This window comes from Heptranchias perlo, chromosome 33 (assembly GCF_035084215.1).
Source record: "Heptranchias perlo isolate sHepPer1 chromosome 33, sHepPer1.hap1, whole genome shotgun sequence".
Taxonomy (NCBI): Eukaryota; Metazoa; Chordata; class Chondrichthyes; order Hexanchiformes; family Hexanchidae; genus Heptranchias; species Heptranchias perlo.
This window is the reverse complement of record NC_090357.1, coordinates 7985692-7991656: the sequence shown is the minus strand read 5'-3', so window position 1 is coordinate 7991656 and position 5965 is coordinate 7985692.

Below are 5965 nucleotides of genomic sequence, written 5' to 3'. Positions count from 1 at the left end.
TGGCTATCTGCTTAACTCTAATCATGGTGCGTAAAGCGCTCGGAAGCTAGCTGCCTATGAATTCCATGTCCCAGCCTAGGTCGATACGTATGCGGTCAGGATGGTTCGAATTGGTTTACAAACTGTGGGCTTGAGGGGTGTAGCGAGCCACATTCAAATAAACTTACAGTGCGATTGGTTTAATTATGCATTTGAAGCTGGCTGTCAGTTATCCAAATCCACAGCTGTTGGGGGAATACATAGAAACCTGGATTGAACTGAGTTGGGCTAAGTGGGATCTACTTGGAACTTCCAACTTAAGTCAGAGTAGTTCCACTTCCTTAGTGATGGGAAGTATAAGAACCATTATGTAGATAAAATGTTAATTTGAAAGAATAGTAATTTATTATATGATTTGAAATCTTTTATTATTTTCCTTTTGAGAAGGCAGACAGTGTAACTTCTGTTGTAAATATATATGTTATATGATTATTTACGCACTTTTTTATCTTTTGTTCACTAAACCTTGCTTGATAATTTAAATCTCAAATGAGGTCTGATGTGATGCTCTACTGCTTATTGAAGACAGGAGAAGATGTCCGTTAATAATAGTAGCTAAAAAAAATAAAGGATTTTCTGTTCATTATCAAAAATCTACCGAGATAGCAAAGCTCGTGAAAATACTCCCAAAATATAATGGCCTCCTCTTCCATGGTTAGGACCCTCTGCATTGCGAAGTTGTTATGATCTGGAATGCACTGCCTGAAAGGATGGTGGATGCAGACTTTCAAAAGGGAATTGGATAAAAACTTGAAGGGGAAAATTTTGCGGGGCTATGGGGAAGGGGCAGGGGAATGGGACTAATTGAATAGTTCATTCATAGAGCCAGCACAATCACGATGGGCCGAACGGCCTCCTTCTGCGCTGTATTACTCCATGATTCTAAGTTATAAAGCAATGCAACAGACTATGAGGATTTTGGAGACCCCGATCTGTTGAGACATCTGAAGTGTTTCTTCATCTAAAATGATTCTGGGAACTCCATGGCCCTGCTGCTGCTTTTGTCTGCAGCGTTAGACAGGGCTGAAGAAGATAATGGCGGTCTCCGAGGAGCCATCCTTCCAGTCGTTTTCACCTTTAGACATGCACAGATGATTCTCTTTAAATGAAAGGATCATGGCTGCTGCCTGGGAAACAGACGCTGACCTGGAAGATACAGTGTTGTTGGTCACTGATGAGCTGGACAATGATGGACTGGAAAATCGTTATGTTTACGAAGGTCATCGCATTGCGTGTAGAGATCTGAATAGCCACCAGGGTAACATCACTCACCACTACTTTGGGAAATCCAGCAGTATGGTGAAATTGAGCAGCCCTCTCATGTGGCTGGAGCTGTTTAGTGGAAAAGGAGATTAAAACATTAGCCATGCTGAACAATGCAGTGGTTACTTGTTTGATACATCTATAGATAGCAAATTAGTGGCAAGCTGCAATGCCATAGTTCCTCGTGTGATGAATCCCAAGCTCACCATGTTGTAAGAGGGTAGATGCTGAAGTGAGGGCAATTCATTATAGGATGATAGGAGGAAAGGAGAAACAGAGTTAAATTCATTGGGTTATTCTCGTACCCCTCCCAGAGGCCAACTCAAGAGCTGCTTTGGCAAAGACCTGAGTGAAAGGTTGGCATTTTAGCATCTTTGTTGATGAATGGCATGTGATTTGGTGAAATCTAAGAAAGAAGGAAGATAGCAATAGAAAAGCAAATGATAGAAAGAAAACCTTGCATTTATATAGTGCCTTATCTTGTCTCCTAGAAACAACTTAAAGTGCCACTCATAATTAATTATTTTGAAATGCAGCGACCTATTATGTAGACAAATACGGCGGTTACATACAGCAAGATCCCACTAACAGAAGCAAGAGAGCTGTCAGCAGAAACTTGTAAACAAGTTTAATGTTCTTGAGATCATGCCTTATTCTCCTGATGTGTCATGTCCTATCTTGTGTTCTGTTCTGCACAGTATTGGCTTTCTGCAAAATGGATTGAAGGGAAAAAGAATTCTGCAGGAGACATTCACGTATTTCAAAGAAAATAGTTTGGTCTTCACAAATGAAATACACAAAATTACAGTAAACATTTTTTTTTAGATACATGGTGTATTTTAAGCAATGCTCTAGAGGGACAGTATCTGTTCCATGGTTGATTCTCTGAACTGATTCCCTAGAGTAATATTCTAAAAAGAAAAGATGCATAAAAAAATGAACACAGAAATACAACAAAGGCCATTTATAACCTGGGAGAAAAGGTGAGGGTTGTAACTTTTCATTCAGTACGAGTCTGAAATGATATTAATTTCTTTAGCATCAGTTACCTGACTCATTCAGTTTTGGGTGCCCATCTCAGGAAGGATATGTTGGCCTTAGAGGGGGTACTCCACAGATTCACCAGAATGATACTGGGGCATAAAGGGTTAAATTATGAGGCCAGGTTGCATAAACGGTTTGTATTGCCTTGAGTGGATAGTTGAGGGGAGACCTAATCAAAGTATTTCAAATGATAAAGGGATTCGATAGAGTAGATACAAAGAAACTATTTCCCTTGGTGGGGAATCCAGAACAAGAGGGCGTAATCTTAAAGTTAGAGCTAGGCCATTCAGGAGTGAAATCAGGAAGTGCTTTGTCACATAAAGGTTATTGGAAATCTGGAGCAATCACCCTCAAAATGCTGTGGATGCTGGAACAATTTAAATTTTCAAGTCTGAGACTGATAGATTTTGTTAGGTGAGGGTATCAAAGATTATGGAGCTAATGTGGGTAAATGGTGTTGAGGCATAGATCAGCCATGATCTAATTGAACGGTAGAACAGGCTCTAGGGGCTGAATGGCCTACTCCTGTTCCTACGTTCATAATTTTCAATTGAATGTAGACAAAATTGGCAGATATTAGTGCAAATGTTTTCATTTCTGACTTGTTTCAATTAAATCAATTGATGGGGAAGAAGAACAACTAAAATAACAAAGCACCAATTCTATCGCAATGATGCCATGTGCAAGCAATACAATATTTTTTCATTACAATGGCCAATTTTTACTCAAGATGAATCACCATGGGAAAATGTTCCATAGGTGTGTAAAGCTTTGCTATTTATGTTCCACACACGTTTAATGGACAGATAATTAAAGATGCTTTTACGCTGTTACAGCAATGACTCTTTTACAGACAAAAAGGTGGTACCATTTTATAGAAACTCACTTTTTTTTGGTGAACCTTTATTGTCTGTTTCCCAGGCGCTGTGGCATGGTGATTCAACTGGAGTCAAAATTGGCCATTTACAATCCACGTGCTCATCAAGTGCCAATTTACCAGTGGGTATGGCCACCCATATTTGAGGCCAGATTCCTGATTGATTTCGATGGAACAATAATCGGGCGGGTTCTACATTCGGGTGAGTGATCTGTTACACCTGGTTACTGCCCTGACAACGATGTTGAAAATTACCCTTAATGTGTTCATGAGAGGAGGGGAGGGGATGAAAATTGGCAGAAAAAACGAGGGGGAGGAAATTAAAAAGATGGTGACTGATTGAAAATCACTTTTATCAAGTGCGTTCCTTTACCAGCTGCTGGGCCAGGTTGCTCGACTAATCCATATGGAAGCCAGTTTGCTTAACCTTGCTGATTTGAGTGTTGAAGGACCTCTCTGTACCAAATTATCTCAGTAGACTTCCAAACACACTATTTTTAATCTGTTGATGCTTATGCAGTTCAGAAGAGGAACTGAAATGTTTGTGATAAAGATTTGACAGTATTCTCTGTATTGGCTGTAAAGTAGAAATATTTTAGATAGGCTGACTAGTCTGAAATGCGTCTTAATTATCTGTTATATGGGTTCCTGGTTTTAGACATGGGTAGTGCAGTTACAGTAGAAAAAAAAGACATTCACTTTGGGCATGGGGCACCAGATGGAACATGAGCTTTGAGTTGGAGCATGTGTCATGGGATGGTGAATAAGCCTCCAGTGAAAGCTGGTATAAGAGATGCAGAGGAATATATTGCAATAATACCCAACAATTTGACCCTATTACGTCAGAACAATTGTCTTTATGTTATCTTGATTATCAATACTAGTAGCTCTCCCATGGTGCTGCTCGCAGAGATGTTTCTCAAAGGTCTTGTAGTTGTCTCTCAAAGACTTTGTTTATCTGTTGGGATGTTTTACTACGTTAAAGGCGCTACATAAATGCAAGTTGTTGTTGCTGCTGTTGTTGGGCCGGGCATGGTGACTCGGAACATTTGGGAACAGGCTTCGGGCCTGCGAAGCGGAGGTCAGGCTAGTTTCATTGCAACTGCTTGAGAAGTGTTTTGTGGGTCAATGAACATTTTGAAGGTTGGCGTGAGTGTGGGTATGCTGCTCTCTGCTAGTGGGGGGAGTTGTACCTGGGGTCAAAGCTGTTTATTTTGTATGTGGGGGTCAAAGGATAGAAAGACATCAGAATGAATGGAAGGTAGAACGGGAAAGTTTGTGATTTTTAAAAATGAATTATTTAATTTTAGGATGTAAATCACCTGATAAAGTTTATTGTTAAGGCCTCTTCGGGCACTGGATCCTCTTCACATTCACTGGACCTATCAGGGAAATCCACAACGGCTTCCCTGCTCAGGCCACTAGTTAAAATTGCAATTGGGGCTCGCTGACGTAATCGGATGTCAGTCCGCATATTTAAAGAAAGCCGGCTTCAGGCGGGTGTCCTTGCCGCCTACTGAGACGAACAAGATTCCAGACAGCTGGATCAGTGCAGGACCTCGGCGGGTAAATCACCCGACTGATTTTAACTGCCCGCCATGTCTGTTTTCTGGCAGGTGGGCGGGGTTAAAATACCCCTTTAACCAAACAGACACAACGTTCACTACAGACACAAAACAACAACAATTTGCATTTATATAGCGCCTTTAACACAGTAAAACATCCCAAGGCGCTTTGCAAGAGCGTTATCAAACATAATTTGACACCGAGCCACCTAAAGAGATATTAGAACAGGTGATCAAAAGCTTGGTCAAAGAGGTAGGTTCTCTCTTTCCCTTTAATGAATCCAAGTTTCAGAAGAAGCATGGATGAAAGGTAATGGAGATAATAGTGACGAAAGACTGGATTATGCTAAGAGAAGTTTTATTGTGGGTAGAAAATTACAGAAAATATGTTGTATACAATATTTATAATATTTAGCCATTTTTGATTGTGTTAAATCTGGGTTTTATCGATGCTTTTATTTTTCTTTCATTAACAAAGGATCAATTTGAGTAAAATTGTGTGCAATGTACAACATTGTTGTTTCATCCTTCAGTGGGCAACTACAATGTTATTTGATAGAATCATCACTTCCTCTGCTGCTGTTGAGGTATTTTAAAGAAAGCATAATTACGAATTTAACACAGGTATAACAGCCAATTTTGCATCTATTTTTTATTTGTCTTTTTTTACTTATTTTTAGATTATCAAAATAATATTTGACTTTCCATTCAGTGGTCTTATTGACTTAAACCTAAAACTGGGAACCCCAATTAAAGTCAAGACCGCCGGTTAACAGTTTTCACTGGAAAAATGTATGGAATCGTGCAATACGATCCCCAAAGCAGTAAAAATCTCAGATTCTTGAGTCCTAAAATTGGAACTTAATTTATTAAGTTGCTGTCAGCATGATTTTGATGTACACCACATCATGTTCAATATACAATACATTACATCATCTTATACATGATATAATATAGATCAAATCAGAGATGTAGAAAAGCGGAACATTTCATTGCTCAAATTTATAGATAATTTAAACCAGCTAATGAGCAGAAATGCTGCCGTTATCTAAAGCTCTGACCTCCACACCCAACCTTTCTCCCCCACAGTCACCTTTGAAAGGGTTTTTATTTACCAAAGTTACCTTTTCTTTCACTCTGAGTCACTATGAATCATGTCTGTTTACAGGTTTCTGCA